The sequence below is a fragment of the Meriones unguiculatus genome, chromosome 3, assembly GCF_030254825.1.
Source record: "Meriones unguiculatus strain TT.TT164.6M chromosome 3, Bangor_MerUng_6.1, whole genome shotgun sequence".
NCBI lineage: Eukaryota > Metazoa > Chordata > Mammalia > Rodentia > Muridae > Meriones > Meriones unguiculatus.
The window spans coordinates 176,595,544-176,607,909 of NC_083351.1; the positions used below are offsets into that span (position 1 = coordinate 176,595,544).

A 12,366-nucleotide genomic window follows, 5' to 3' on the forward strand; every position below is an offset into this window, starting at 1 on the left:
GCGGCGGCTGTGCACACGCTTCTCTTTTGAGTCAGCCAGGCACAGGACAAGTAATTTCCCATCCTGAAGCTCCCTGCTGCGAGCGGGTCCGCTGGGATGTGGCTGCTAACTTCCCAGATTTGCATAGTCGCAGCCTCCTCTCCCTCGGAGAGGCTCGGCTCTCCATACCTTCCCGGAGGTGACTCTTTGCTCCTGGGAGGTGGAGGCGGGAGGTGAGGCTGGACCCGAGGGGGCGAAGGCCAATTGCCCGCTGCTGCCCAGCCCGGGGAGCCGGGAGCCCGCGGCGGGGCGGGGAGGTGCGTCCCGGAGCCGGCAGGGGGAGGCCGAGCGAGTGGCTGCGGACCCCGGCGTGGCGCTCGCTCGCTCGCTGGCTCGCCGGCTGGACCGCCGCGGGTGCAAGCCGTGCCCCTCGGCCCCTCTGCCAACACACGCTCTCGCTGTCTTTGAAACAGGAAGTGCACTGCTGACTGTAACGTGCCGCCGGCTCGCAGGATGGAGGAGTGAAGTCTCGCGTCGCAGCGGTTCCAGCCCCCGGAGCCCGCCCGCAGCCCAGTCCTGGAGAGAGCCCTGAGGGAGCAGGGTGGCCATCTGGTCCAGGTGCGCGGGCCGGGGTGGGAGGGCGAGGGTCATCGCTGGCGGGGACTTCCTTGGTGGCCCGTGCCTGCCGCCCGTGCCCTCCTCCGGGAGTCTCCGCCGTCTGGTCGCCAGCGCCCAGGTGTAGGGGACGGGGCAGGAAGGCTGTGGGCAGCGCGGTTTGGGGGGCCTCCCGGTGCCCCCCAGATTGGCGCGCTCCAGCCTGGGCTGCCCCCCTGGGCTGGCCCGGGGCTGTCTGGGCGGCCTCCAGGAGTCCCCAGCTGCCCTCTGCACCCTCTCCAGCTGCTGCCCGGAGCAGCTGCTCTTTGTTCCTCACCCGTTGGCCCGGGGCTGTCTAAATACCGCTCTGGGAAGCTTGTGGCCGCAGGGTGTTGCTGAAGCTGGTGTGAGGGCCAGAGCGGAGGGGCAAGGAGGAAGCTGATGAGAAGCAGCGTGCTTGACAGCTAGGCTGGGCCACTGAGGAGCTGGGTTGCTTGTAGAGCACAGGCCACCGCAAAGTGAGGGAATTAGGGGTGCAGACACAGACCGGAAAAGGGAGGACAAACGAGCGACAGCAGTGAGTCCTGAGGTGTTTAGTCTGGTGTCTGGCTGCTTAGTGCTGCTGTGGTTTTCTGTGTGAGAACACAGTGCTTTACAAATACGGGCCAGACGTTTTTCATTTATTAAATTCTAGCTGTCCCCAAACTAAACTACAGATTGACTTTTCTCAGACTCACCAGGTAGGTGTGGTTTCCCACCATGCCTTGCTTGGGTCCGGATGTTGGAAGAAGGGCCCGGGGACAGGTGGGTTCGCGGTGTAGAACCTGTACCTCCATTCCCGAGGGCACTGTCCTTTGCAGACTTAGGTTGACTTCTCCCTCACTGGAAGAAGGCCTGGCCTTATCTGACTCACGGCAGATGGTCGTCTTGAGCGATGCTAGGGAACCGCTTTGGCTGTGAGGACCCTGTTGGGGACAGTGGTTATGACAAGCTAAATGTCTGAGCAGTGTGGAAGCCACAGCAACCTCTCACTTCATTCGGAGGCTGCAAGTGTGAGCAAGGGGGACTCTGCCAAGCGAGGGTCTTTTTCTGTACATCTTGTTGGGCAACCGTGCTTTCCCAGGAAGCAAGCTGATTACTGAATTTAAATCTACTCAGTGGCAACTGGACCTTTTAGGGGGGCCAGGGTCTCACCAGGTAGAACCAGCTAACAGTTTCAATGATAGCATCTCCTTGTTTCAGTGAGTCTTCAGAACATTTATCTATTAAACATCTTTATCACTTTTATTCTCTGTGTGTGTATTAAGGCGTGCCCACACAGCATAGCGCGCACTCGGAGGTCAGAGGGTCCCGGGGATCAGCTCGGATCATCCGGCCTGGTGACAGGTGCCTGTACCTGCTCTGCCATTTAGCCAATCTCAGAATGTTAATCTCTTTAAATGTGGCTCTTCTGGGCACCTTAATAATATCAGCAATTGGTATAGTATAGTGGTAGCAGCCAAGATTTTTTATAATGGACTGCGCAGTTGGGAAGGTACTCCTTGACTTAGGTTTGAATTTAACTGTATATTGTCTGTATTTATGCCTCTTCTTTTCCCAGATACTCCCCAAGATTAAAAACAAACCATCCAAGAAGCCTTTTTCCTTTCTCTCGTTTTCTTAGTTCTTCTGAGGATTGAACTCAGGACCTTGTAGACCCCAGCACTCTGCAACTCTTCCACTCGGCCACACTTGGTTTCACAGCAAATACTTCTGAAGGATTCATACGGCATATTATTTTTTCATATTCTTATATTGAGGAATGCGCACTGCCCTTAAGTTTGTTAATTGCTTGAGGACTTCGCTTGGCATGTGTCATTGTGCTTTAAGGCCCTGTTAGGAACAGGCTGTATTCCCACCTCAATGGAGTTTCAAGCAGAAGGAATACAGCCTTAGGCGTCCTTCCCTGTGTACAGGGCTGCCTTCTGAATCCCGTGTGTAACCTGCAGGTTCTGACCACAGTGAGGTAGCGCAGAGTCCATTTATGGAGAAAGAGCCAAGGCTGATAAAAAGGTCATCAGTGGCCATATACGGAGACACTAGGACCCAAACTAGAATCTTGGATTTGTAGCCCTCCGTGCTTGGGTGGTGGTTTGTGAACTTGCTGCCTCAGAAAGAGCGGTGCTAAATCAGTTGGGCCTTTGCTGGTCCACAAAAGACCAGCACGTGGGGTCACGTGTCCCCCAGTTTCCGTCTTTTCTCTGTTTAATCCTGGCCTGGAGGTTGAGTGTTGCCTCTTTGCTGCCTGTCACTAGGTTTAGTTGTGTTTACACGAATATGATTTATGTTCTGCCAAAATTCTTATGGTGTGTTTTACTCTGCAGTGTGTCATGTCACGTGTCAGCGAGCATGTGTCTTTCCAGGGAGTTGGGTCAACACTCTGCAAGTTTCCAGAATTACTATCTTTGCGTTACTTAAATTTGAGGCTTTTCCTAACTAGAGTTTTTATGTTATCTAGGAAGATATTAATTAAAATTTTTCTTCGAGAAATGACACATAAAACTGTTTTCTTTTTAGTCTTTAGTGTCTTTAGTGGTCTAAAATCCCAGCTCTGTAACACTTTGTCAAAACATTAGGGAGAAAAGAGGGAAATAGAAGAAAAGCGAGGTTTTTGTTTTTGTTGTTTCATTTGTAAGGGAAGAATGAATTGATACATCCAGACTTCCGGAAATGCCACACACTGCCATTTCTGTGTGTACTGAGGGCTTGCTTGAGAAGTGAGTTTGTCTCTTCCAGCAGAAAGGCTCAGAATGAAGGCTTTGATGTTAAATGCCAAGGAGAAGTCAGTGCTCGAGCAGGTTTGCAGCGGAGATCAGTGTGAGCTAAGCTTTTCATTGTTTCAGAGCGCTCTTACTTCATGTGAGTTATAAAGCACAAAGTATTGTCTCTGTCAGAAACAATGTTGCCTCTGTTTGGAATCTCCTCTTAACAACCAGGATGCTTTTATTTACTCATAGATTTCAGAGGTCTTGCCTTGTTTAGAGTTTTATTCTTGTCATCTCTGGTGACTAAATTACCTACTATTACTCAGCTAGATACGGAGTAATGGCTCCAGGCCACTCCAGGCCATCTGTGTTTGTAAAACATGAGGCGCTTCTTAGTCTCGGGCGTGGATTCGGGGTGTGGGATTCTCCCAGGACCTCGATCCATCAGGACCAAAGCAGAGCTGCGGCAGACTGAAAGTGGTAAAGAAGAGCTCAGCGAGTCACCAGACTGTAGCTCCCTGGGTGTGCTGTTCCTGCTTCGCTGTACGTTAACTTGGTGGGGCGCGAACTCCTGGCTTCCGATCTCATCTTGTTTCCAGGCTGATTGTTTTTCAGGGTCAGCTCTGCGGTCTTCATAGTTATTCAGTCCTGGGAGGTGGGCTTTCTTCCCAGCCCCCTCCCCATCTGTGAACTCCTTCCCTTGTGTTTGCCAGGGTCCAGACACCATCTCGCAATAGCTGGTCTCGGCTGCTGCAGCCTCCACGCCAGCCTTGTATTCATTTCTCAGAACTCACCCTGGACCTTTACAGTGTGTGATGAGCACGTGGCAGGGGCCTGTGCGTCACCTCTTCTATTCTCAGCTGGGAAAATGTGGGCATTCACACGGAATCAGCCCCTCTGGCCATCCTTCCAGGTGTTAGGGAGGTCCTGTCAGTTCTGCTGACGATGGCCGCGTGGGCTCCGTGAAGTTTACTAGGGTGAGTGCACCAAGTTCTTTATCTGGTTAAAAAAACAAAACAAAGCATGATGGTGCATGAGTTTACAGAACCTGCTGGAGCTCAGGAGGTGGAGAGTTTGAAGGTAGCCTAGACTACATACTGAAATCTTTGTGTGTGCGTGTCCCCTATTTATTCATTTAATGTCTCATATGCTCTCCAGACACTTGTACGGGTGATCTGTGGTTCTCTTGTTACTATGCATGCCGGGTAGTGACCCTTTTTCTGAGAAGAAGCTGAGGCAGGCATAGATTGTGACCTGGATAGCCAAAGCCTGGCCTGTTCCAGATTTGTTCAGGCCCTAGTCCTTAAACTCCCGCCTGCTGTTCTGTCTCCTTGCCCCCTCCCCCCATAGAAAGCAGTGATTGTGTTTTGCCTGGTGTGACCTGCCTTTTCAGAGAAGTTCCACTTCAAGCCTTGGAGAATGTGCAGGTGTGAGGAACAGAGGGGGACAGCCGCCGTGTTGGTAAATGTTTCTGGTTTTCGTAGATGTATCTCCCTTTTCTCTTAGGAGCCTAGGTGCATAGGATTATTGGCTTCCTTATTTAAAGACTTACGTCTTTATTTATTCATGTATGTATGTGTGCATATATTTATATATGTATGTGTCTATGTGTGTATGTATGTGTATGTACATATATGTATGTGTGTATACATTTGTGTGTATACATGTATGTGTGTATGTACACGTATATGTATGCATGTATGTGTGTCTGTATGTGTGTATGTTTGGATGAGTGTATGCTCCTGTGTGTGTGCTCATAGAGGCTAATGGGGAGCATTAGATGCCCTGTAGCTGGAGTTATGGGTGATTGTGAGTCACTCTATGGTGAGGTTTTTTTTTTTTTTTTTTTAATTGCCATGTGAAAGCATTATTACCGGATTACAGAACATGCTTGTGCTAACGTGATTAGGGACTGGGTAAAAGTTTTATGTCCACCAATAATGACTTGGTTTTTTGGGGAAATAGTCTCATCTGCTGTGCACACCAGGCTGGCCCTGGACTCAGACCCGCTTGATTCACTCACCTCCCCAGTGCTAAGATTCAAGGCGCACACCACCACACCTGTCTTTTTTTTTTTTTTAAGTTTTCATACAAGTCTGTCTGTTGAACCTTTTCTCCTCATCCCCTTCGCTTTTCTTGCTCTCCCTGTTAGTGCCATTTGTCCCTGTAGATAGGGTCACTTCTTTTTCATGTTGTAAATATAGAAATGAGTTTATGTCTCTGTATAAAATCTGGGAACCAAAATGCCTTGTTTTACTAACAGACTTCCTGTGGCTACCATTGGATAGGTTATATAGTTGGACCTCATGGTTTAACTTTGCCTTTTTGTGATTGGTGTTAAAGTTGAGATTTTTTTTTTTATTAATTAATCGTCCTTTTCCCTGAGCATCTTGTCATGTCTTTGTCATCTTTACCTTTTTCTGTTGAGTTTCCCCTTTCCTTGAAAGGATTTTTATAGTTATCTAGTATGTTCTATGAATTAGTGCTTTGTTCCTCTTTAGAAGTATTTGTTGTTTTTATGTTTTTCTCTCTGAACACGTATGTGCACATGTCTCATTACTTTCCAGATATATCTACTTATGTGGAATATTCTGAGTTCTGTCCTGTGACGGCAACTTGCTTTTAGCTTACGTAAACAATTAGCCTGGAAACAAGGGCAGATCCAAAGCCATGGCTTGCTGTATCACCAATTTAATGTACAACAAAGAGTGAAAATTTTAGGCAGCAATGAAAGGTGTTCCTGGAGGCCGCACCATCAGAGCCTCTGGCCCTGAGCTGCTTTTGGTTGTGAGCCACCGGACGTGGGAGCTGGGAACCAAACTCAGGCCCTCTCCACAGAAAGTGTTCACTCTTGACTGCCAAGCCCTCTCTGGCCTCCTTTGTATTTTTATTGATTTTTTTATTATTTTTTATATGGAAGATTTAGTGGATGGAGGTAGAGAGAAAGAGAGAAGAGAGAGAAAGATGGTGCCCCTTCCAGGAGAGAAACAGAGGCAGAAAGAGTGCAAGAGAAGAGAGAGCAGAAAGAGAGTCTGCCCTCCTTTTGTTGCTTTGAAGTGTGAGTATTTTCTTCTAGTGTGACACTTGTCTGATAACCTCCTCCTCCTCCTTCTTGTGTTACTTCTCAGTAATAACAACAAAAAAACTTCTTCTTTTTATTCTTTCTCTTCTTCATCATCATCATAAGCAAAGCTGGGATTTGATAAAGATATTTTAATATATATTTGAGCATGAAGATTAAGAGGAAGAGAGGTGCTGTGCCAGGCCCACCTCACAGTGGAAGTGTACTTTTTTAAGAAAGCTCCTGCCGGATACAGTGGCACACACCTGTAATCCCAGCACTTAGGAGGCAGAGGCGGGTGGATTGATGTGAGTTCGAGGCCAGCATGGTCTCCAAAGTCAGTCCAGGACAGCCAGGGCTAAAACAGAGAAACCCTGCCTCAAAAAGAAAAGAAGAGCGAGAGCCTGAAAGCCTTTTGCTTTAAAGTTGTTGAGTTGTTGGTCTGTAATGTTACTGGCAGTAAAGTCTGAGTAATTTAAGAGAGCTTCCTCTATTATTACAGTTTACTCTCATTTAGGTGTCCAGGGCTTACCCATAGTTTTGACTTTTAACTTGAGATATTCAGATATCAAAACAGGTACAGTAATATTAGAGGCTGAAGCATACGGATCACAAGTTCAAGGCTAGCTTGGGCCATGTGAAGACCCCCACTCTTCAAAAGAACTAAACCCAAAGTCTAATTCATACATTTATTATTTTCCTCTCCTTTTCTTTTCACATATATTCTCTGTGTATATATAGAGATAATAGATAGATGGAAAATATACATGGAGAGTAGAGTCAGGTGGATCTCTGATTCAAGGCCAGCCTGGTTTACAGAATAGGTTTTAGGACAGCCATGGCTACGTAGAGAAACCCTGTCTCAAAAAACAAGAGCAGAAAAGAAAACTACACATACATTCATAGGTACATACATACATACAAGAAGGAAGGGTCCCGTTTGTCTCAGGCTTGTCTCAAGCTTGTATGTAAAGAGTGTGTTCTTGCCCTCCTGGCTCTCCTGCTCGCACCCCTGGAGCGGGGACTACAGACAAGCACCACCTGGCCCAGCTTAGCACGAACCCAGTTTTGTTTTGTTTCTCCCTTTTGTTTTTGAGACAGGGTTTCTCTGTGTAGCCTTGGCTTTGTAGAGAGGCTGGTCTTAACCTCACAGAGATCCGCCTGCCTCTGCCTCCCCCAGTGCTGGGATCGCAGGCGTGCGCCACCACACCCGGCTATGAATCCATTTTTACTCTTTCAAAGGGTCGTGTTTTGAGGAATTCTCAACATCTACCCTGTACAGTTCTGGTACTGCAGCCACTGTAGCCGTTGTGGAAAATGGATTCTGTTCACTTGACTTCTCTGTGTTCCTGGGCCTTCCTTGTGTCATTCTTGCAGGCCCATATCTATAACTTAATCTTATTTGCATAATTAACATGGTAATGTAAGTTAAGCTCATGTGACATTTCCCATGTGATAGCAGACCTCCTTCTGAATGATACCCAGCCTTCAGACTGTCCTAAAGCACACTTGTTGCTTTGGTTAAGGTGTCTTAACTCTCAGTCTGTTTTATTTGTGACAGGCTCTACTCTATCCCTAGCTGGCCTCCAGCTTGTAGCCAGCGATAAATTTGGCCTTCTCATTCCCCCGTCTCCACCTCCTCAGTGCTGGGATCACGGACATGTTCCACCATGCCTGAGCCGCGCAGTGCTTGGGATCAAACCCAGAGCTTTGTGTATGCTGGGCAAATACCGCACCAGTTAAGCTGTAGCCACGGCTGCTGTTTTCATTCTTTACATTTTCTAGATGTCGCTGCGGATACAGAATATTCTGTCCTCCTATGAAGGCCACGCACTGTTACCCTCTTTGTGTCCTTGCTCGCCTGTTGGCGGCTGTGGCTTTCTCTTCCTCTGGTCCTCATCGCAGGGCAGTGGGGCCTCGCTTTGGAGGTTTCCCTTTCTTCCTCAGCGCCCTGTGCGGCTGGGGCGGTTTTCAATGTTTGATGAAGTATGATGTGGTAATCCTGGGGTGCATGCCCTGGGAAGTCTGTTAATTATAGATGTCTCCTTATTGCTGGGGAGACAGCATTGGTTTCAGTGGGTTCTCAGCCCGCGGGGTCTCATTTCTACAGCTCATATCATACTGAATGCTACGTTATTTTATTCGAGAGCTAAGCTTTGGCAATCCTGAGCAAAGTAAAATGTGCATTGCTGGGATGTTTGTTATAAATAAATTTGATATCCCTAATTAAGTAAGTTTGATCTCAGTGAATATTATGTCACAAAGACCTGTAGCCCAAAGGTGGTGGCCTTCTTCAGAGTTTGCTCTATGGTGGTTGGATCGTAGGCCATGGTTTTGGTTTTGTTTGTCTCTTTGAGAAACAGTCTCACCCTGTAGTTCTGGCTGTCCTGGAACTCCCTCTGTAGACCAGGCTGTCCTCGAACTTCACCTGCCTCTGCCTCCCAAGTGCTGGGATTACAGGCTTGTGCCGACATTCTTGGCCTTAACTTTTCCTTTTCAAACAGGGTGTGTGGTAGCCCAGGCTGCCCTCCAGCTCATTGTGGATCTGAAGATGACCTTGAACTTCCGTCCGTATGCCTCCCTTTTCCAAGGGCTGGGACAACAGGTGTGCGCCACCCTGCCCAGTTAATGCTGTGCTAGGGTTTGAACAGCTTTCAGCAAATGCTCCACCAAGTGAACTACATCCCAACCCTTTGTCTCTAGTTCTTAAGAATGCCGATAAGAGAGTGTTGGCTTTATTTGGTTACCGACAGTTACTAAGCTGGTATTAGGTCTGATGAAATTACGGTGGAGCATGTCCTGCCTCCCGAACCTGCTTCCACAGATAAAGCTGATCTCTGTGCTGTTAGAGTTTCCTCCCATCTAATGTGCTTTAAACAGGCTTTATTACCTATTTGGCTGAGTGATTGTAGCGGCCCTTAGCGCTAATGGGGACTTGATGAACATCAGCGTTTCCCGTTTCTCTCTTTTTCATTTTCCTAATATAATCGGCATCCAAGTGGCATCACCCATTCTGCAGATATTTGCCAATCTCCAAACTAGTAAATCTCAGTTCCCCTTCTACCTTCTTCTTTGTGTGAAGTTGGGAGGACACAGTCGAGAATCGAAAAGCGCCTGAACTCAAGACAGCAGAGAAAGCACAATCTAAGCTGTAGCTCACGAGATGGACACTTGAGTGCTGAGCAGAACTTAGGAGTTGAAGACGTGTGACTGGAACACCCTGTGACAGGCGACTAACGGGGAGCAGAGCACAAAGAAGCGGATTCTGTGCTTTCCTGCTTGTGTGGCAAAGCATTCCCGGTGTTCAGGACGGGCACCGGTTCCCAAGCTGAGCAGAGAAAAGCTGCCCATATCGAGCGGAGAACCCATGCGACAGAAGCAGAGAGCTTGGGGTGAGCAACAGGAACTTGGAGGAAGAGGGGCAGAGGGGCCTCTTCGTGCCGAGTCTTTGTTCAGCTCACACTTGGGGTCCTCCATGCTGTTCTAGAAGCGTGGGCTTTATCCCAGCAGGACTGTGGGCTCTCAGACCTTACACGCTCAGTTTCCGTTCCACCCAGGGGTCTGCAGCCATCAGCCAAGGTTGTGTGCGCTTCAGCTGACGGGATGGCAGAACAGAAAGGACGGGCGGTCTGCGGGAATATGTAGGAAAAGGACCTGGTTTCTGCTTAGGGAGAGAGGGGAGGGGAGGAGAAGGAGGGGCATCGTGAGTTTTCTGAGAGGCAGTGTGCCTGAGCTGTCACTAGGAAGGATGGAAACCAAGCGAGGAGGAGTTTGGAGAGCAGGGCAGCTGTGTTTAACACCCTTTCTGACACTTCCTTCTCAACTTGCTGGGGACGGGCCATGTCTTCCACAGTGTGCAGGTGGAGGTCCAGGGACGCCGCAGGTGTCACTTCTTCCGCCCATCTTCTGTGTTCCTGGCGGCCCGCACTCGCATGTGGGCCCCGCAGCCTGCGCCCTAACCCGCTGGGCTCTCTCCGGCCCTTTGAATGTGTTTGAAGTGAAGCCGGGGTGTCTGTAGAGCAGTGAGAAGTGTGGGCCCAGGAGGAGTCTGGCAACAAGGCCAGTGCACACGGCCGGATCAAGAATGTCACCGACATCCTCCAGGCATGGCCAGAGGATCAGAGACTGAGCAAGCAAATGGAGCGGACTTAGTCACACACAACCCCTTGAAGGAACTGTTGCTGCTTGTCCTATGGCCAAGTCACCCAGGGCACACGGGGGTGTCACTGGAGACGAGAGCAGAGGTGACTAGAGCTGGTCAGGTGTTCAGCTGGTGGTTAGAAGGATGAAATGCCACGTTAGAGTCTCTCAGGTGAAGAAGGTGGGGGATGCGAAGCAGGGCCGAGGGAGCGTGTGCGCACGCATCCTTGATTGTCAACTCCGTGATGCTGGTTGACACTTTTTTCTTTTGGTTTTTGTTGTTTCTGTTGGTTTGTATTTGTTTTTTAATTTTGTTTGGAGGCAGGAGCTCACTATATATTCCTGGGATAGACCTCAATATGTAGACCAGGCTGGCTCAAACACACAAAAGTACACCTGCCTCTGTCTCAGGAGTGCTGGGATTGATGCCGTGGGTGCTTACACTTAGAGCGCATTGAGAATCGAAGCCATGATTAAAGGCCGGGAAGGGAATGAGCTACAGAAAAAGTCTGAGAAAGCCTGGGGGTGGGGGAGGGCACGATCAAGAGCTCACATGTGCAGTGGGGTCTGGGGTTGGGGTCACGTTCAGGAGTTCACACGCACCGTGGGGTCCTAGAAGGACATCGGGGCAATGTTGGCTTGACAGGACAAGAGCTCCGTGTGAAAGTAGGCAACAGCAGGTGGCTGGGGAAGGAAGCTGAGTAACTTTCTCCTTCCGTTGCTGGGAGATTATGGCGGGGGGTTGGTGGCTGGAATGTGCTGTGGGGTCCTCGAGACAGATCTTACCTTAGTGAAAGTAGCCCCTGGATCAGGGAGGATGAAGAGATGTGCGTTGGTCCTCACTGCACTTACTTACCATGTCTCTTCAGAGGTCAGGGAACGACCTGAGGGAGCTAGCTCTCCCCATTCCTCCACGCTTGTCTCCAGTTGAGATCTTCAAGCTTGGCGGCTAGCCCCTTTGCCCACTGAGCCACCTTGCCCTCCCCAGGTTGTACATTCCTGGAGGGCCCTGTTGGTTTTGTCACTGGGCATCAGACGTCGACTGTGCAGTTTGTTTTCCTGGGATGTGATAACGTGTGAAAACGTGTGTGAGCAGAACCCTGCGGCCCGGCCTGAGTGTCGAGGTTAGTGACTGCAGGAAAGAAACATAAGGGTGTGGAGGACAGGAGGTCAAGGAGGAAGGATGGGGCCAAGGCTGAGTGTTAGGGAACTGGGGTGCTAGCTGCAGAGAAAACCTCATGCCTGGTAATGGAGGAAATTAAAATTTGTGTCTTCTCACATCTCCTGTGGCTCTCAGGACTCCAGCGAGACTTGTGCATTGGTAGACAGAAGTGAAAGGCTCGGGTCAAGACTAGCTCTTGGGCTGGTGTCCCTAGGGGGTTGACCACAGGAGATCTGGTCAGCTGTTGGGGAAAGGTGTGTGTGGCCCCGGGTGTCAGTGGAGGAGAGGAGACAGACAGAGGGTGAAGCCGTGAATATTGTGTGCGCCTCTGGTGTGGTATGGTTCAATCTGCAGCCTCCTATTAAGCATGGGGCTGTCCCGTGAGGCCCCTGAGGCGTGGCTGGCCTTACAAGGTGAGCCCAGGTCGGGTAAGTGGCTGCGGAGATTACTGTAATAAGTTAACAAGCTCTGAAGGTGACAGGACGCTCTCTTTACAGTTAAGCCTCTGATCTTTCTCTAGGCCCTGGGAGATCCCAGAAACCTAGGCACCTCCTTCCCCTGTGTTTCGCTGTTACACAACTCAGTGCTTGAAAAAATTCTTCACAGCAAGAATCAGGGTGTAACAGACTTAGTGAGATGTTTTCACAGAATTCACCCTTTTAAAGCTGAGAACACTCCACTCTGCT

The 12,366-nt window shown here is 49.4% G+C and overlaps 1 protein-coding gene across 3 annotated transcripts in view; it reads left to right on the top strand.

Annotated features, from left to right (window-relative positions):
- Positions 1 to 12,366, top strand: part of Lrrc8d (leucine rich repeat containing 8 VRAC subunit D) — a 103,588-nt gene that overhangs the window by 25,298 nt on the left and 65,924 nt on the right. Inside the window, exon 2 of one of the 3 annotated variants that reach the window (XR_009590990.1) lies at positions 453 to 597. The gene's annotated coding sequence lies outside the window, so the exon portion shown is untranslated. Of the gene's footprint in view, positions 1 to 452; positions 598 to 12,366 lie in introns of those variants that run through there. The other 2 variants (XM_021647466.2, XM_021647468.2) reach the window with 2 other exon arrangements.